Here is a 19530-nt window from a genome sequence, read left to right as displayed (position 1 = left end):
AAAGGGTACGCTCTTCCACACCATTCGGCGCGTATATGCCAATTACTCGGAATTCAATTTCACAAAACACAAAATCACAATACACAACTCTTCCTGACTGACATGAATATACACTTTGAACAAGAAGGCCTTGCAGTTTTTTTACAAAAAGAACACATCCCGCGGACGTCCCTAACGCATGGCTCACGACTGCATAGTATCTGTCAGTGAAACGACGCACCATGCTCCCGGTCTCCTCCTCCCCGTCAACCTTAGTTTCCTGGACGGCTAGGACGTCGATATCTTGGTCGGTGACCAACCGTAGGAGCTGACTTTGCCTACGCCTAGCCGCCAACCCTCTCACGTTCAGCGTTGCTATGCTGAGTGATGGAAAGGTGCGATTGTGACTTCTACGCTATAAGGAGTAGGCCCGGAGCATGGCGCTTACCTTTCACGTCTAGCCTACGGCTAGCCGCCTCCAGGACCATCCTGCTTGCCGGCATTCTTTTGCTTTGTCTTGTCCGCCGGTCTCTTGTCAGTTGAGATTTTCGGTTCGGGTCTCAGCGTGAACCGCCTCCCTTGAGGAGTCTTTGCAGGCGGCTCCTCGCTGGTTGTAGACGACGTCTTGTCCATTTCCTCGGTCTCGTCGCGCGCACGCTTTAGTGTGGCCGTGGTGACACTCATGTCGTCCCCGCTTCCGGACGTCTCTACTTGGAACTCTGCTGCCTCGTCCGCTTCGACTGGCACCGCTTCCTGCTCGACCGGCACCGGTTCAGCTACTGACGGGGTGATGACAGGTGAGGTTGAATGCTGAGGAATCTCCGACAACTTGTGTGTGTCTGTCGAGGCCGACCCCCCGGCTGTCGCCAGGACCACTGTGCTGCCGGCACCTTCAGCGGCCTCCTCCGTCTCGGCCGCGTCCATGACGAGCTCGGCAACCACCTCGCTCTTCGCTGGTCCTGTTGCAGAGGCATACGTCCTAACACAGTCGGCTTCGACGTGCCCGAAGCGTCTACAGCGGGAGCAACGTGGCACCTTGCACTCACGACGGACATGCCCTGTGCCTTGGCAGCGCAAGCACTGCATCGGCCGCCCAGGCACAACAACCAGGGCCAGCTCCCCGTCCACGCGGATCTGGTGTGGAAGGTCCTCAACCATGAGACCACTCTTCAACTTCAGTAAGACTGTCCTTGTGGTTGAGCACTTGTCTGCCATGCCCGGGACCCGCCACCGCTCACGGCTCACTTCCACCACCTTTCCAAATGCTGCCAGTGAAGCCCGTACATCTTCGTCGCTCACCCCGTGCAGCAGCCAGTGCAGCCTAAGCTTCACCTGCTGGTCCTGCGGGTCGACGACGACGCAACGCCTCCCCTTCACCTGGAGCTCCTTCAAGGCAAGTAGGCGTTTCATGGGAGCACCGTCGTTGAAGGTCACCGCCCACAAGTGGTTTATCTGATACGCGCCGAGGCTCACCACATCGGGCAGCAGGCCCGTCGGCGTCAGCGCATCCCTAAAATCTTCAACCTTGTAAGGCCTGGCCCTGACATCTCCGTGTAAAAACAAGGTGTTATTAATAAGTTTTCCTTTTGGCAGCTGAGGCAAAATAAACTGGTATTCCTTGTCATCCGCATTCCTGTTTCCGCGGCCCATAGTGGCCGCTATCGCCGCTCCGCCGGAGCCCATGACACTGCGATCCGATCAGCTCGGCTGCCGGAAGCAGAATGAGCCACGGCGCCGGCTGAAGTACTCCTTTTCAAAGGCAACATCACTCGGAGTAATGTGCTGTGAGCGGCAAAGAAAAAAAAAGAGCAAGGAGGATGTCGCAAGGCACCGGTGAGATTCGAACTCACGATCTCCTGTTTACTAGACAGGCGCTTTAACCAACTAAGCCACGGCGCCGGCTGAAGTACTCCTTTTCAAAGGCAACATCACTCGGAGTAATGTGCTGTGAGCGGCAAAAAAAAAAAAACAGAGCAAGGAGGATGTCGCAAGGCACCGGTGAGATTCGAACTCACGATCTCCTGTTTACTAGACAGGCGCTTTAACCAACTAAGCCACGGCGCCGGCTGAAGTACTCCTTTTCAAAGGTAACATTACTCGGAGTAATGTGCTGTGAGCGACATAAAAAAAAGAGCAAGGAGGATGTCGCAAGGCACCGGTGAGATTCGAACTCACGATCTCCTGTTTACTAGACAGGCGCTTTAACCAACTAAGCCACGGCTTTTTTTTTTTTTTTTTTCTTCTTTATTGCCTGTCTTTGGCCCACATAAACAATATACATATTTACAGATATTTACACAAAACAATCAAGAACATTGTTAAAAAACGACCGCTCAAATGTTGTGGCCGCACATGCGTTAAAATGTTTTCATCGTCGATAATAATTCGACGCGTGGCAACCACTCTGGAGTAAGTTCCTGCAACTTTTGTTCCTCCACAAAATTCCTTATGCTTTCTTTGAAGTACTGTTTAGGCGATCGTGCATCTACATCAACGTGGCTGAATGCCATTCTGGATTTCCAGATGCTATGAAGAGCCATAAGCATTATCATGTCGAATGGGGTACCGTCGTCACTTTGTATTGGCAAATAGCGAATCCCATGTGCATCAAGGGGAAACTCTTTTTTGATTGTGCGCTGGAGCACATCCCAAAGAAAGACAGCATCCCAACAGTCCAGGAACACATGCTCAATTGTCTCCTCCTTTCTGCATATTATGCAATGCGTGCCCCAAGGAACATAAAACCCCTTTTCAGCCATCCATGATTTGACAGTCAGCGTACCGGTGTGTAATTTAAAAAAGAAATTCTTAACACCTGGCGGTATTAGCATCGCCTTGACGCGCTTTAGTACAGTGTGCCCATGGCCTACATTGTAAAGGGACCGATATAAAGGCACTGGTAGAAACACATCACATAGGTCTTGTACAGTTTTTTACGCTTGACTTCACTCAAGTACTCAAGTGAAAACCGCGCTGACAAAAGCCTACAGGAAAGCACAACTTCGCGAAGAAAACCATAAACACCACCGGGCATGCTGCCGGTGGAGACAACCATGTTAGGCAAGTGTTGCCCCAGGCGCAGTTGACAGACAGTTCGCAGGAATGGGTTGCTAACGTCCCGAAAGAAATAAAACCGACTGACTACCTGTCTTAAAAACAAATGCGACAAGCCCAGTCCTCCATTTCGCACTCGAAGAAATAAATTGGTTCGACTTGATCTTTCCCAAGACGAAGCCCACACGAACACTGCGAACACACGGTGAAATCTTTGGATGTTTACCCTTGAACAATGTAAGACTTGTAGGGTATACCAAATTTTACTCATTAAGAAGATGTTGCAAATTGTGGCTTTAGAAAACATAGACCAATTCCAGCCATTCCACTTATTTACTCTGTCCCGCAGTTTATCCACTTCGCTCCTCCAGTGCGAATCGCTGTCTTTGTAGCACTCGAGGGGGGCACCCAAGTATTTCACCGGTGTCGTAACAAAACTCATGCTGGCAAAACTGTCTGGGGTTTCTGGCCAGTCACCGTGCCAAAAGCCCAGGCATTTGCCCCAGTTTACCGCGCTGCCGCTCGCAGCACAGAAGCTTTTAACACATTTGACAGCTTGTGTTATGCTGTCTGAATCAGCGCAAAAAATGGCAATATCGTCCGCATAAGCCAACAGCCGGACTTCAACCTCATGCAGCTTAAACCCGCGAACACAGTCATTCTCTATGACATTCAAACAAAAAGACTCTATGTACAAACAGAACAATAGTGGTGAGAGAGGGCAACCTTGACGGACCGAACGCTTGACAGGGATGCGCTCCCCCACCGCCTTGTTAACGATTAGCCGCGTTGAGCAGTCTTGGTACGCCATGGCAACCCCCTCTCTAATTATTTTACCTAAATTCACATGTTCTAAAATGCACAGAAGAATTTCATGAGGCACCCTGTCGAAAGCCTTCTCCAGGTCGATTTGGAGCATTGCCACTCGTGCTCCAATAGCGTCGCAGCATTCGAGGATACTCCGTGCTGCGTGTATATTAGTGAAGATAGTTCGGCCTTTAATGCCGCACGTCTGGTGCGGCCCCACGAGCTCCGTAATGACTGTTTGCAACCTCTTAGCTAGGATTTTCATAAATATCTTATAATCTCCATTAGTGAGGCAGATTGGGCGGTAAGAAGTTACTCTGCGCAGGGCAACGGGGTCTTCCGATTTCGGTATAAGAACAGTGTGGGAAAAAGAAAAGGACGGGGGTAACACTTTCAGCTCGAATGCCTCATTGTATACGTCGGTTAGGACTGGTGATATTGCTAAATTGAAACATTTATAAAAGGCGGAAGTCAGACCATCGGGGCCAGGGGATTTCCCCGGATGCATACTTTCAATAGCACTTTTTACTTCCTCTTCTGAAATGGGTTCCTCCAATATTTCTTTCGTATTGTTGTCTAGCTTTGGCATCAGCGTTAAAAACTCTTTTTTAAAACGGTCGACGTCGACTGAGCAGGCGGCGAATAAGCCATTGAAGTGCTCAAAGAAAGCGCGCTCAATATCGTCTGCTGCATCGCTGACTTTACCATCGTGTTCAATTTCTGTTATCTGATTACGTCGCGCGTGCCACTTTTCTGAGCCCAACGCCCTTTTTGACGGTGCTTCTCCCATTATCAGTCTCTGGGCCCTTGCCCGCACCATAGCACCACGGTATCTTTCGATATCGAACTGTTCTATTTTGCGTTTCAATGCTCGAATATCGTCAATAAACATGCCGGGCATCCTACATTCTTCACTGATCAATTTTTCCAGGTTTCTGCGCATCTGCTTTTCTTCTGCTCCTTTTTCTCTGCTTATAGCACTCGAGCGCTCCAAAGCCTTCATTTTAACCGCCTGCTTGAAGTTCTCCCATTTTTCTCTGAGCGTCTTCTTACCCACCACTTTCATTTCTTCAACTTCCGTCATTACTTCTGCCATAAACTTTTCATCGCTCAGCAGGTTCGAATTTAATTTCCATAGTTGCCACTCGAAGCCCCTTTTCCTTTCTTTCGTGCTAGCTACTAGAAAGCTCACCAAGCAGTGATCACTAAATGAAACGGCGCTAACACGGTATTCCTTGCAAAATAGCACCAAATCAAGGCTCACGTACGCCTTATCTAGTCGGGCGTGGCTGGCTGCCTGAAAGTGGGTGTACTGCTTAGTCCTCCCACCACCGAGACATTCGGCCACATCCTCCAAGCCATGGTCACTTATTATATCGCTTAGTACAACGGTACTTGCATCCTTGTACTGTCGAGCACTAGTTTTGTCATTGGCTGAAAGAACGCAGTTGAAGTCGCCAATAATGATAAGGAGCCGGTTACACTGGGTATACTGTTTTAGCTGTTCAAAAAATACGCGTCTTTCATCGGCAACAGTCGGTGCGTACAAACAAATTACACGCCATTCCAAAGACGAAAGCAAGAGATCACACACAATGAGCCGACCAGACGGACATGACGTTACGGCTTCTATTTTAGCACCCATACTCTGTCGGACGAAGAGAACACAGCCGGAAGAAGTTCCTACGGCATGGCTAACTATAGCAGAGTACCGCGACAAGAATTGGCGCACCATGCCCCCAGCTTCCTCGTCGCCATCGACTTTAGTCTCCTGCACTGCCAGAATGTCAAGATCGAGGTCGCTTACTAGTCGGTACAGTTGACATTGCTTTCTCCTTGAGGCAAGGCCACGCACATTTAGAGTGGCCACACGGATTGAATTTTCTATTTGCATCATTTTAAGGCTGTGAAGAACCCAGGGGCATGGCGCTTACCTCACAGCTGCACTTCCTTCCTGAACGCCTTGCCCCAGTACAGTCCTCACGGTGGCAAAGGCGGCGTTTCCGCCGTCTTGCGCTCCGTTGGAATGTTCGGCCGTGGCCGAAGGAGAGCTCGCCGCGCGGGAGTCGTTTTGGCGGGTGGCTCGTCCGTCGCGGCCGCACTGGGCCCCTTCTCGTTTTTCCCTGCGTCGTGGGCACGCTTGCCCGTCGTGCTGGCACTGTCGCTGTCCATCACAGTCATCGGTTCTGGCTCGGAGGAGGTCTCAGCGGTTCCGCTGGAAAAGGTGTCGCCGGTGCTGCTAGCATCAAACTTTTCACTCCTTCCTTCTACACCTTCGTGTGGAAGCCCGGCTTCGGGCTTACGTGGTGCTTCACGCAGGCCCTCTTCTTGTGAGCTTGAAGACCCATCTTGGACAGCCGAGTTTGGGCTCACTCCTGCTGTTTCCTCTGAGTCTGCCTCGTCCATGAGGTGCTCCAGTACGTCGTTTGCCTGGGCTGGTCCGGTAACGCTGGCGTACGTCCTTGCGCAATCCGCGTCTTCGTGGCCGAAGCGGCGACAACGATTGCAGCGTGGTACTCGGCAGTCTCGACGTATGTGCCCAGTACTCTTGCACCGTAGGCACAACGGAGCACGGCCCGGAACAACAACAAGAGTCAACTCTCCGGCAATCTTGAGCTGGTGCGGAATGTCATCGACCTTGACGTCGGAGTGCAACTTCAACCCCACAGACCGTGTCGTCGAGCCCTTTTCAGTGACGCCTTGCGCTCTCCACTTCTCCCGCGTCACCTCCAATACTTTCCCGTAGGGAGTCAAGGCCACACGCACGTCTTCATCGGTCACGCCGTGCAACAACCAATGTAGCTTCAAGCGAACCTCGCGGTTATTTGGGTCGATGAGCAAACATGGGCGATCCTTTACCTTCACGTCGACGGCGGAGAGCAATTTCCGAGCAGCGTCAGCACTCGTCATTGTCACGGCCCACACGTGGTTCATTTGATACGCCCCCAACGCCAAAACGTCGGCGAGCGCACCAAGCTTGGCCAGAGTGTCCCGGTAATCTTCGACGCGGTAGGGCCGGGCTCTTGGGTCGCCATGCATAAAAACTGTGTTCGTAACGATGCGTCCGGAAGGCAGATTGGGCAGAATCACCTGATAATCCTCAGAACTAGGAACAAAAACCCTGTTACCGCGGCCCACTCGGGCCGCTGAACCCGCTCCGTCGGAGCCAAACATCCCGCGACCGTTTCGCTCGAAAACCGGAAGTGGAATGCCAACTAAGCCACGGCGCCGGCTGAAGTACTCCTTTTCACATGTAACATCACTCGGAGTAATGTGCTGTGAGCGACATAAAAAAAAGAGCAAGCCAGATGTCGCAAGACACCGGTGAGATTCGAACTCACGATCTCCTGTTTACTAAACAGGCGCTTTAGCCAACTAAGCCACGGCGCCGACTGAAGTACTCCTTTTCAAATGTAACATCACTCGGAGTAATGTGCTGTGAGCGACATAAGAAATAGAGCAAGCCAGATGTCGCAAGGCACCGGTGAGATTCGAACTCACGATCTCCTGTTTACTAGACAGGCGCTTTAACCAACTAAGCCACGGCGCCGACTGAAGTACTCCTTTTCACATGTAACATCACTCGGAATTGTGCTGTGAGCGACATAAAAAAAAAAGAGCAAGCCAGATGTCGCAAGACACCGGTGAGATTCGAACTCACGATCTCCTGTTTACAAGACAGGCGCTTTAACCAACTAAGCCACGGCGCCGGCTGAAGTACTCCTTTTCAAAGGTAACATTTTCCGGAGTAATGTGCTGTGAGCGACATAAAAAAAGGAGCAAGGAGGATGTCGCAAGGCACCGGTGAGATTCGAACTCACGATCTCCTGTTTACAAGACAGGCGCTTTAACCAACTAAGCCACGGCGCCGGCTGAAGTACTCCTTTTCAAAGGTAACATTACTCGGAGTAATGTGCTGTGAGCGGCAAAAAAAAAAAAAGAGCAAGGAGGATGTCGCAAGGCACCGGTGAGATTCGAACTCACGATCTCCTGTTTACTAGACAGGCGCTTTAACCAACTAAGCCACGGCGCCGGCTGAAGTACTCCTTTTCAAAGGCAACATCACTCGGAGTAATGTGCTGTGAGCGGCAAAAAAAAAAAAACAGAGCAAGGAGGATGTCGCAAGGCACCGGTGAGATTCGAACTCACGATCTCCTGTTTACTAGACAGGCGCTTTAACCAACTAAGCCACGGCGCCGGCTGAAGTACTCCTTTTCAAAGGTAACATCACTCGGAGTAATGTGCTGTGAGCGACATAAAAAAAAAGAGCAAGGAGGATGTCGCAAGGCACCGGTGAGATTCGAACTCACGATCTCCTGTTTACTAGACAGGCGCTTTAACCAACTAAGCCACGGCGCCGGCTGAAGTACTCCTTTTCACATGTAACATCACTCGGAGTAATGTGCTGTGAGCGACATAAAAAAAAGAGCAAGCCAGATGTCGCAAGACACCGGTGAGATTCGAACTCACGATCTCCTGTTTACAAGACAGGCGCTTTAACCAACTAAGCCACGGCGCCGGCTGAAGTACTCCTTTTCAAAGGTAACATTTTCCGGAGTAATGTGCTGTGAGCGACATAAAAAAAAGAGCAAGGAGGATGTCGCAAGGCACCGGTGAGATTCGAACTCACGATCTCCTGTTTACAAGACAGGCGCTTTAACCAACTAAGCCACGGCGCCGGCTGAAGTACTCCTTTTCAAAGGTAACATTACTCTGAGTAATGTGCTGTGAGCGGCAAAAAAAAAAAAGAGCAAGGAGGATGTCGCAAGGCACCGGTGAGATTCGAACTCACGATCTCCTGTTTACTATACAGGCGCTTTAACCAACTAAGCCACGGCGCCGGCTGAAGTACTCCTTTTCAAAGGTAACATTTTCCGGAGTAATGTGCTGTGAGCGACATAAAAAAAAGAGCAAAGAGGATGTCGCAAGGCACCGGTGAGATTCGAACTCACGATCTCCTGTTTACTAGACAGGCGCTTTAACCAACTAAGCCACGGCGCCGACGAACAGGGCCCTTTTCGTCGTTCATATCATTCGCGGGCAGACTCCAGGGGTTCGTTCATTGCGAAACCTCCACTACTTGATCTACATTGAGAGGCGAATAATTGCAGTCACGTATGAACGGGAAGCGAGCTTGGCCACCAGTATACGCAGGTGGCACACGAAGCGAATATTTGCAAGGACAAGTGAGCCTTGGTGCAACCATCGATGCTACAGCTTTTTAGATGCGAAGTATCTTAAGGCGGAGCTCAATCCGGTGGTGGTGGTGGTGGTGGTGGTGGTGGTGTGCGGCGTGACCACCCTTACTGCGCATGCGCATACCCTCTCCACTTTCCCTCTCCCCTTCCCCTCTCCCCTTTTCTCTCCACTTTCCCTCTCCCCTTCCCTCTCCACTTTCCCCCTCCCCCTCTCCACTTTCCCTCTCCCCCTCCCCCTCTCCCCTCCCCCTTTCCACTGTTCCTCTGAAACGCGGGCTAGACATGCCGAAATTCTCTCCTGCGCAACGCCGCGATGAGCTCGAGCGCATGCGCGTCCCCTCCGCTTCTCTCTCCTTTCCCACGCTGCCCCCCTCTCGCCCGCCTGTCGACAGCGTTCCCCGCTCGCCCTGTGAGAACGGCCAGGCTAGATGGAAGATACGACGCGCGTAGCGTCCTTCTTCGCGTTCCACGACGCGAGGTCGGTAGCATGCCCCACGAACGCCAACGGAACGCGATCGTGCAAGTGCTCCGGCTTCGCATCGCCTCATGGTCCCCTTTAGCGGGAGATGGTGTAATTTTTTTGCTACGGTGACAACGTAAACTTGTGTCGCCTCCCAGAAATGTCTTCAGCGCATCTTTTCCTCCTTGGGGTAGATCCAAAATAATATGTTTCTCGCAAAAGCTGTTTCCAAGATTAATATTCCAAGAGTGATATCCCATAGAGGCTGATTCATGTAGATTCTACAGTCCCACAATACGCAACTGGGTACAATCTTTTTAGTTCTTTTTCAGGTTTTCTCGGAAGCACTTTGTATATATTAATCGGAAAAGACAGAATGTTTCATGCATTCGGATACAAATTGAAGTGGATGAAGTGCGTTAGTCAGCTTGTGCAAATATTGCCATCACTTTGTTCCACGCTACTTTTACATTCACAGACGACAAGAAACCCTCGTAAAAAGTATTTTTTTTAGTACCGAAAGCCGTCATGAAAAACTACACTACAACTTCAACGAGCGAGCCTATGAGGTTATTTATGACCCCAACTCTGTGTTTGGGCTAATAAGCGAAACTTGTATCGCAAGAAATCTTAGGAGACGGCTACTTTCTTCTCATGCGTGGAGGTCTTGCATTAGCATCGAAGTCTTATAGTTACACAATAAATTGATGTTTTTTACGCTCGTAGTGTCACATTTGATTATGAGAACCTCTTGAAGAGCAATCATGCGCATGGATGGTCTTCGGGTCTCGGGAGGCCAAAAAAAAAAAAAAAGACAGACAACCAATCAGGACTGGTTTTATTTTTTAGATGTCAGTTTTAGCACGCAACTGCTATCGCAATCTTGTATACGTTATTTTATACTTGTCACTTTTTTTAGATGCGAAGCAGCTTATGGCGGAGTTCAATCCGATGTGCGGCGTGACCACACTTACTACGCATGCGCATCCTCCTCCCCTTCTTCTCCTCTCCTAAGCTCCCCCATCTCGCGCGCCTCATTCTCTCCTGCGCAACGCTGCGATGAGCGCCAGCGCATGCGCGTCCCCTCTCTCTCCTCTCCTACGCTTCTTCGCCCCCCCTCTCGCGCGCCTGTCGACCGCGTTCTCCGCTCACCCTGTGAGACTTAACGGTCCGGCTAGCGGGAAGACATGACGCGCGTAGCGTTCATCGTCGCGTTGCACGACGCTTTGAATGGATGGATGCAGCTTACGGAGCGGGACTTCGCCCCAGCTTAAGAACCTGGCGAGCCAGCTCCTAAAAAAAAATTACACCATCTCCCGCTCAAGCGAACCACCTCCCCGCTGCTTCGCATCCACACATGGTTCCATTTAGTGGGAAATGGTGTAATTTTTTCAGTAGCCCCGCCACGGTGGTGTAGTGGTTATGGCGCTCGACTGCTGATCCGGAGGTCGCGGTTTCTAATCCCGGCCACGGCGTCTGCATTTTTGATGGACGCGAAAATGTTTGAGGCTCGTGTACTTAGATTTAGGTGCACGTTAAAGAACCCCAGGTGGTCGCAATTTCCGGAGCCCTCCACTACGGCGTCTTTCATAATCACATCATGGTTTTGGGACGTTAAACCGCAGATATTATTTACTTTTTAAAGTAGAAATGGGTCCTTTTTGTCGTATCCACCAGTATATTGTATGGTCTACGAGAAGAACGCCGTTTAAACACAGGTACGTGTGCGCCAGCTTCACGTAGTGCGGCTGAACCAGTTCCGCAGTGGGCGCTGACCAGAAATGAGTGATTGAAGTCACGCGGCGTGGGGAATACTTGATGTGAAGCTTGCCTCCTTCCTTACTACGTTCCGGCGATAGCTCAGTTGGTAGAGTGGTGGACTGTCTGGTTGTGACACTTGCGGATAGCCATAAGGCGCTGGTTCGAATCCGCCTCGACGGAGTTAGTTGGGTTTTTTTTTAATCTTGCGTTTCCTCATTATTCGTTTGAATTAATTCACCCTAACTCGATAGTTTTCTCACGAAGTTTTAGAAATGCTTTACACATACATAGCAACTGCTTCCCAGATCTTACCGTAAGAACCCCTTGTGCACGGAAAGGCAGATTGAATTACGCGAAGCCGTGGAAAGCAATATGTAGGAATGTTTGCCCAAAGTGTAGTGCTTCGTACATTCTTTCCAAATTACTGTTCTTGCGTTTAAACATTCACGCGTTTCTTTTAGTATTGTGCAAGGTCTTCATCAAAATGCAATGGCATTTATATTTAGTTGATAATTTAATAGCAGTTGTTGATCTGAGATTGTCCTAGGCCGTCGTAATTTAAGGCACAACGGGGTGTGTCCAGATAAGATCGAACACAAGGCCCCGGTCACCATTCCTGATTTTGATGAAATTTACTGTAGGCCTTGGCATTACACCCAGAACAATGGTTTCGCAGTTAGTTTGGCGAAAAAAGATTTTGTTCGCCTGAAAAAAAAAAATATACACATTTTGACCTCAAAAAACACCTTTTCGCCAATTTCGCGATTTCTGAATTTTGAGTGCACCTAGCGAAAAAACAGTGCACTTCTTTGTCGCAATATTTATTCCCCTTAAAGAAAAAGTGAAATACAATCTTATGAGTCTGTTATTTCTCTTGCTTGTCGAAGCACTTTTGAAGAAAAAAAATCACAAACTTGGCAAATGGCACAAAATACCTGTATTTCAGGAATTTATTACTCAAAGTATGTTAAAGTGAGGGTAATAAAAATTGGTATATATGAACTTTGATACCTTCGCTCTTTTTTAGATTAATTTGCGTGGTTTTATCGCGCTCCGTTTTACTCGATAATTGGGCTGAAACGTAAGTGATTTACCAAAAACGCCGAAGTTTGAAAATGATTTTCTCAAAAAGGCCGCTTTTAATTTTTTTTAAATCCCTCTGATTGAAGTCACGGAGGTTGTCCACCATTCTGCAGAAAAAAAAAAACGTTGCATTATTTTGGTTGCTAACAAGTTATAGTGCGTCAAATGTGACCATGCCTGCCTAGCGGCCGCGTCGTTCGTTATGTGCTGAAACTCGGATATAAGTTGTTAAAAATACTTGTACGTGACATAATCACAAATCAGCAGCTCCACACCAACAAATGCGCAGCCAGGTGTCATGGTTCAGCAAGCTTTGTCTTGCTATCAGCCGCTTGACAAACAAGCAGCCGCGGCCGCTCGATGCTGCGGGCACTCACATTACATGAGTGCCGCTTCGACTGCGGATGAGCGCCGCATGCGCGCCAAAGTACGCTCAGAGGACGAACAAGCAGAGGAAGGGATCAGTGCTGAAAGTTAAAGGCCTGTTAAGTGCCAACAAATGTCATAATATGCAACGAAAACTCTGCCGGCGATTTCCCAGTGAGCGCCTCCAGTAGTGCGCTCATGTGTTGCTTTCTCTCTTCGGAGGGCCTAAATATAATTAGGTTCATTCTATGAGGCAACATATGACACAAAAGAAAGCCATTGACATCTAAAGAAAGCTGTCATACGTGCTTCCGATGGTCGAGCAACTCAAACTGCAGTTGTTCTTATCCTCGTGCCAGAACACTTGTGTCAGCCGGCTGTGAAAAGAAATGTGTCCAAGTCATTTGCTTCATTAAAGAACCGCTTTTACAATACTGTATTGTTGTGCGTCCGCAGATAGAATATTCGACGCAAGTCGAGCGTTTATCACGATATTTTGCGGCTTCGGGGATAACAGCAGGGAAAAAAAATACATGCGTGGTGTATAGAAGGCGCTCACTGGGAAATTGCCGGCAGAGTTTTCGTTGCACATTATGACATTTGCTGGCACTTAACAGCCGTTAACCTTCACAGTGATGCATCCATTCTCTCGTTTGTCCTCTGAGCGTAGTTTGGCGCGCAAGCAGCGCTCATCCGCAGTCGAAGCGGCACTCATGTAATGTGAGTGCCCGCAGCATCGAGCGGCCGCTGCTGCGGGTTTGTCAAGCGGCTGATCGCAAGACAAAGCTTGCTGAACCATGACACCTGGCTGCGCATTTGTTGGTGTGGAGCTTCTGATTTGTGATTATGCCACGTACAAGTATTTCGAACAAATTATATCCGAGTTTCAGCACATAACGAACGACGCGGCCGCTAGGCTGGCATGATCACATTTGACGCACTATAACTTGTTAGCAACCAAAATAATGCAACGTTTTTTTCCTGCAGAATGGTAGACGACGTCCTTGACTTCAATCAGAGGGATTTAAAAAAAATTAAAAATGGCCTTTTCCAGAAAATTATTTTCAAAGTTCGGCGTTTTTCGTAAATCACTTACGTTTCAGCCGAATTATCGAGTGAAACGGAGTGCGATAAAACCTCGCAAACTATCTCAAAAGAGAGCGAATGTATCAAAGTTAATATGTACCGATTTTTATTATCCTCACTTTAACATGCTTGCAGCAATAAATTCCTTAAATACAGGTATTTCGTGCGATTTGCTAAGTTTGAGATATTTTTCTTCGAAAGTGACTTCGACAAACAAAAAAAAATAGTAGACTCATAACATTGTATTTCACTTGTTCTTTAAGAGGAATAAATATTGTGACGAAGAAGTGCACCGTTTTTTCCCTCCGGTGCGCTCAAAATTCAGAAATCGCGAAATTGACGGAAAAGTGCTAATTGCGGCCAGAATTTGTATATATTTTTTTTCGGGCGAACAATTTTTTTTTCGCAAAACTAACTGCGAAACTATTGTTCTGGGTGTAATGCCTAGACCGACAGCAAATTTCATCAAAATCGGGTATGGTGACCGGGACCTCGTGTTCGATCTTATCTGGACACACCCAACGATTTTTTTAACGCCAACTCATGTTAATGAGTTGCTGCAGAAGCTATCGATATCTATCGAGTTCCTCCTCCGGGCCCCTGGTGGGCTATTCCTGCGACGAAACGCGGCCGGCGCCTTTTCTCTCCGGTTGAGGTGCGATCGTTGGCTGCCCTCTCACGCTTTTGCTCGCTTAAGGCCTGGCGAGACGTACGCGTTGCAGCTTGTCAGCACGTGACCTTCTGACGCGGTGCCGCGCCCTCTCCCTATGGAGAGAGACGGCGCGCAACTTCGCGTAGCCGGCGCCGCGTCACGTGCTGACACGCTGCAACGCGTACCTGTGGTCGGGCCTTTATAGAACATACGATTCCCGGGGCGATGTTATCACCTTTTAAACTTTAAGTGTGTGAAGGGGACGGCAAAAATGCGCCTGTTGTATCCATGTAATTGCTATTTGCTATCTTAATAGAACAGGGGCGCTGCTTCAGTGCCACGTCCTTAGGACCCGGGACTGTGTTTGTTGTTTCGGATTTTTTCACCGTAACTACCAACACGTGCTTCATCTAATATGCCCCTAAAATAATTAATGGGAGCTCGCAAAGTTTATCCAACGTGTTTCGCTAGCTTTTTGACGTGCATAGGGCCGGCCCTCTGGTCACCATGCATTAATGTGGTTTTGACAGCGATGAGTCATGTCGGCCAAAAAGGAAAGAAAAGCAATATTATCAGCTAGTACGTACCCTTGGCGGAAAAAAAAAGTTCGGCAGATCCCACGTACCGTGGGAGTCGATGTTATGCGAAGCATGCCATGTTCTGAGACTATCACCTTCGGCGACGTTATCGGTTTGCGTGGTGTATACATTTTCACGTGTCCAATGAGTGAAGCAACTAGTTGTGTGCCTTTCCTCCCCTACCCAGTCACCGCATACTGGAAGCAACATTATGCTGATATTTCGAAATATGGATACGGTGTGTGATATCACGGGCCTATAAACACATCGGAGAACCAAGCGGTCCCGCGTACGAAACGTTCGCAAGCTGGATGTGCAATGAGGTTACCAGACATGGCAAAACGACTCCTAAAATGTAATTAATTACATTAGCAATTACTCTTTTGAAATTTTCGGAAACGTAAAGAATACATTACAAATTATAGCTGGCCGAAAGTAATGACATTACATTACTATTACTATTTAAAAGTACCCTATTTACTCGATTGAAACGGGACCGCAATTTTAACGCGAGAGGTGACTTTAGTTCGCGTCAAGAAAAAGAAGATGAAGTGTTGCGCTGTTCAGTAGCAACATCAGCAACATGCTCCTACAATTCGAAGGGGTGGCCTTGGCCAAATATATTCTAGTACACTATAGCCAGAAATAGGGAAGTGTTTCCGGTCGGGCTCGCGCGTAATAAATCTGTCTATCTTGCTATAACCGTCATTCCCGGATGGCCGACTCATTCACGTCGAGGCTTTGGACAGCAACTGAATTGCCGGTTTCTTCAGCCAACAAAATAGCACGCCTCTTGAAACGGGCGTCATACTGAGCACTACACGTTGCCATCGCAAGGGGAGCCGAAGGGTAATAGAGGTGAGATTCTTGTAGGAAAATAACATAAGGGGGAAGGTGAGCAAAAACGTCAGGCGGCAACCAAAGCCAGCGAGACCACCACACACGACGACAAAATAGCAAGCGCAAAGTGTACGCCGCCACCACAGCGCCGTTCCAGCCGTCAAAGAAGAAAAAAAGCTTGAACGAAGACAATAGTTATAGGCTTGTAGTGGATGTAAATTGCATTCGGCAGGCACATCTTGTCAACCTACGTCGTGAAATGGTCAAAACTCTAGCCGTCAAATAGAACTGGTTGCGACATTGAACTATTCATAGCAGTTGAATTTCTGGTATTCATTACTGCCAAGTCTGGAAGCGTCGGCGCAGCCAGAAAGATCACTTTACAGCAGAGGCATCCATTGGAGTAAAATGCTGCGAGCCATTTAGAAAAAAAAATCTAAAAGAAATGTGTCGAGGCACCGGTGAGATTCGAACTCACGATCTCCTGTTTACTAGACAGGCGCTTTAACCAACTAAGCCACGGCGCCGACGAAGGGAGGCCTTTTCAGCGTTGGTATCGGTCGCGAGCAGAATGCTGTGATTCACACATTGCAACTCCTCCGTTACCGGTCGAGGTATGTTGTGAAGCGAATAATTGCGGTCACGTACAAACGGGAAGACTGCTTGGCGACCGGAATAAGTGGCTGGCATGCGAAGCAAATGCACGAAACTGAAAGTATTATTGCTGCCACCGATGCTACGGCTTCTGTGCAATGGGGACAAAATAACCCGGTGTTGGCTGCCAGAAATACGGCTTAGGCCCACCTCTTTAAGTGCGAAGCATTTCTTAGCAAACCATAAGCACTTTGACTGTTTATCTATCTATCTATCTATCTATCTATCTATCTATCTATCTATCTATCTATCTATCTACTATCTATCTATCTTTCTATCTATCTATCTATCTATCTATCTATCTATCTATCTATCTATCTATCTATCTATCTATCTATCTATCTATCTATCTATCTATCTATCTATCTATCTATCTATCTATCTATCTATCTATCTATCTAGCCGCCTAAGTATTGGCGCTTTCGTGGTCATCTCTTTATTTGTTATATACCAAAATCGGCACAGGAGGACTTCTGTATATGACGAAAACAATCCGCATACCGTTCTGTTCGGGGAAACGTTGCCAGTGTGGTTCATGACGTTAACGCTCAGATGACCATGGCATTTCATGCGCCAGACAAATAGGAACCACTGATGGTTTCTTTTCTTTTCTTCCATTGGTTCTCACTTTGCGGAAACCTCTGAATTCAAAGGCGTGCAGATTGCATTCACAAATGCGCGGTCATGACAAATGCACATAAGCTTCTTTCAAACTGGTTTTGTTCATACTCAACTTGAATTACTTGAAGCAGGGCGAAAGAATTCACGGATGATTACGATATTAGAGAGTTTGAGAACTGGGCCCAAATGAGCTTGGGGGATGCGCATAACCCAAGGCACTCTTGGGCTCTAGCGCTTGCGTTGACCAAAGGCCCAAAAATCGAAAACTAGTGTAGGGTTCCCAAGGCGTCTTGTGTCGCCAGCGCCACAACGCAGTATGGCCGCGTGTCGCGTAATTTTAGCTTCGCCTGCGTTTGACCCAATTCTCAAACTCTGCTGATCGTCCGAACGCAAGAGCAGCGTACCCAACGGACCTTGGGTACCCAATTTCTCAAACCCTCTACTGCCTAATGCAAATTCTGAGTTCATAGTATGTACCCAGCGCGAAAAAAACGAGAGACATTTCCTAACACAGGATGCCTTTCTCAGACCTGGGGGTATACTCTCATCAAGCATGTTCACTTGATTCGAAAGAAACAAAAACATCTAAGAAGGAAGTGCTGGTATTTTTCAGCATTTAAAAAGCAAAATTTAATTGATAATTAATTATTTAATTTATTTATTTATTTACACGTACCGCAGCCCCATTTGGGGCTATAGCAGGAATAGGACGTTATATAATGCCAGAGAATACAAAAATGCAAGAAATACTACAAATGCTAAAGCAAGCACACACAAGAGAACAATAATCCAAGGAAGTAATTAACATCTCAGGTACTCCTCAATTGCAACTATAAAATATTTAGTGGTAAGGAGCGAATGCTACCAGGGAGGGAATTCCAAGTTCCATGTGTTGCACGTAAAAAAAAAATTGTGTTTAGTAGTATAATATATATAGTACGAGCAAGGAAAGCGTACGTTCAAAGCTTCTTAGCTACGGACACAACTTTCGTTAGTAAATGTGATCAGGTTACCGTCAGAAAGGCCGGAGAAGGAGTGAATAAATGCGTATAAACTTTCTTCATTGCCCCACTGTGCTCGACTTTGTGCTCTCCTAACCGTTTCGTTACTGGGATATATACCAAAATTGGTTTGGCATAACATGATGGTATGACGAACATAAATGACAGGTCATAACATGAAAATCATGACAAGCATGTCATGAACGGCATGATTTACATTCTACGGTATTGGTGTTCTTGCTGCGGTTTCGTTAACTTGATATATACCTAAATTGGTACGGCGTGACACGAGTGTATGACAAACATAAATGACACGTCCTAACGTGCAAATAATGACAGGCATGCCATGTACAGCATGATTTACATGACATGGTCTCGGAGCGCTAGGAGCCGTTTAATTAAATGGATGTGTGCCAAGATTGGTATAGACGAGACATTTCTGTATAACGAACACAAATGACAGATGGGAACATGAAAATTATGCATGTCATGTATGGAATGATTTACATGCCACGCTCATGGTGCTCTCGCCGCCGTTTCACTAGCTTGATAGAAACCAAAATTGGTACTGCGTGACGTGACTTTATCACGAACATAAATGACAGGTGGTTACATTAAAATCATGACATGTATGCCATGTACGGCCTGACTTACACGCCACGATCATGGTGCGCTCGCGGCCGTTTCGCTAGCTTGATAAACACCAAAATTTGTATTGCGTGACGCGACTGTACTGGCGAATATAAGTGACAAGTAGTAACAAGAAAATGATCACATGCATGTCATGTAGACGATGATTTACACGGCATGTTCATGGAGCTCTCGCGGCCTGTTCGCTCGCTTGATATACACCAAAATTGGTATTGCTTGACGTGTCTATATGAAGAACATAAATCACAGGTTCTAACATGAAAATAATGACATACATAACGTGACGGCATGATTTACATGCCACGCTCATTGTGCGCTCGAGGCCGTTACGCTAGCTTGATCCAAAAGAGTTTGCCGCTAGCTTTACTTCGTATAACGTGACAATTTGTTGATATCGCATTTATTGCTTCGCTCTTAAGGGAAACTGGGATTTCATAATATTTTACTGCCACTTGCTCACAGCTGCTTCCTCGCGCATATCCGGAGGGCTTTTTTTTTCCTGCCTTCCCCGAGCAATTCGCGTCAAGGCTCTCCAAGGGGACCTTCAAGACACACACCCAAGACTTTCGCCTTGATAAATCAAATCTTCAACATCGACACAAAATCCACTGACACATTGAACATTTCTAACACAGAGTCCGTTCAATTCACTGTCTAATTCTTCGGTCCCTCTCAATTGGTAAGGATAATTCACTCGGCACTTAAATTTAGATGTTCCAGCAAAAAAAAAAAAAAAACG

The 19530-nt window shown here is 47.6% G+C and overlaps 14 non-coding genes across 14 annotated transcripts; all 14 read right to left on the bottom strand.

Moving 5' to 3' along the window:
• Positions 1–1804: 1804 nt before the first annotated feature.
• On the bottom strand, positions 1805–1878 carry Trnat-agu (transfer RNA threonine (anticodon AGU)). Its single transcript has one exon. It is a non-coding gene; the product is annotated as a tRNA-Thr (tRNA).
• A 91-nt stretch (positions 1879–1969) lies between these two features.
• Trnat-agu (transfer RNA threonine (anticodon AGU)) lies at positions 1970–2043 on the bottom strand. Its single transcript has one exon. It is a non-coding gene; the product is annotated as a tRNA-Thr (tRNA).
• A 5113-nt stretch (positions 2044–7156) lies between these two features.
• On the bottom strand, positions 7157–7230 carry Trnat-agu (transfer RNA threonine (anticodon AGU)). The gene has a single exon. It is a non-coding gene; the product is annotated as a tRNA-Thr (tRNA).
• Positions 7231–7316: 86 nt separating this feature from the next.
• Positions 7317–7390, bottom strand: Trnat-agu (transfer RNA threonine (anticodon AGU)). The gene has a single exon. It is a non-coding gene; the product is annotated as a tRNA-Thr (tRNA).
• An 86-nt stretch (positions 7391–7476) lies between these two features.
• On the bottom strand, positions 7477–7550 carry Trnat-ugu (transfer RNA threonine (anticodon UGU)). Its single transcript has one exon. It is a non-coding gene; the product is annotated as a tRNA-Thr (tRNA).
• An 86-nt stretch (positions 7551–7636) lies between these two features.
• Trnat-ugu (transfer RNA threonine (anticodon UGU)) lies at positions 7637–7710 on the bottom strand. Its single transcript has one exon. It is a non-coding gene; the product is annotated as a tRNA-Thr (tRNA).
• Positions 7711–7799: 89 nt separating this feature from the next.
• Trnat-agu (transfer RNA threonine (anticodon AGU)) lies at positions 7800–7873 on the bottom strand. Its single transcript has one exon. It is a non-coding gene; the product is annotated as a tRNA-Thr (tRNA).
• A 91-nt stretch (positions 7874–7964) lies between these two features.
• Trnat-agu (transfer RNA threonine (anticodon AGU)) lies at positions 7965–8038 on the bottom strand. The gene has a single exon. It is a non-coding gene; the product is annotated as a tRNA-Thr (tRNA).
• An 87-nt stretch (positions 8039–8125) lies between these two features.
• Trnat-agu (transfer RNA threonine (anticodon AGU)) lies at positions 8126–8199 on the bottom strand. The gene has a single exon. It is a non-coding gene; the product is annotated as a tRNA-Thr (tRNA).
• Positions 8200–8285: 86 nt separating this feature from the next.
• On the bottom strand, positions 8286–8359 carry Trnat-ugu (transfer RNA threonine (anticodon UGU)). The gene has a single exon. It is a non-coding gene; the product is annotated as a tRNA-Thr (tRNA).
• Positions 8360–8445: 86 nt separating this feature from the next.
• On the bottom strand, positions 8446–8519 carry Trnat-ugu (transfer RNA threonine (anticodon UGU)). Its single transcript has one exon. It is a non-coding gene; the product is annotated as a tRNA-Thr (tRNA).
• An 88-nt stretch (positions 8520–8607) lies between these two features.
• Positions 8608–8681, bottom strand: Trnat-agu (transfer RNA threonine (anticodon AGU)). The gene has a single exon. It is a non-coding gene; the product is annotated as a tRNA-Thr (tRNA).
• Positions 8682–8767: 86 nt separating this feature from the next.
• Positions 8768–8841, bottom strand: Trnat-agu (transfer RNA threonine (anticodon AGU)). The gene has a single exon. It is a non-coding gene; the product is annotated as a tRNA-Thr (tRNA).
• A 7476-nt stretch (positions 8842–16317) lies between these two features.
• Trnat-agu (transfer RNA threonine (anticodon AGU)) lies at positions 16318–16391 on the bottom strand. Its single transcript has one exon. It is a non-coding gene; the product is annotated as a tRNA-Thr (tRNA).
• Positions 16392–19530: the final 3139 nt, after the last annotated feature.

This window comes from Rhipicephalus sanguineus, chromosome 6, assembly GCF_013339695.2.
Source record: "Rhipicephalus sanguineus isolate Rsan-2018 chromosome 6, BIME_Rsan_1.4, whole genome shotgun sequence".
NCBI classification, from domain to species: domain Eukaryota; kingdom Metazoa; phylum Arthropoda; class Arachnida; order Ixodida; family Ixodidae; genus Rhipicephalus; species Rhipicephalus sanguineus.
Note: the sequence above shows the minus strand (reverse complement) of the source record. Positions and strands in the feature narration are given on the sequence as shown.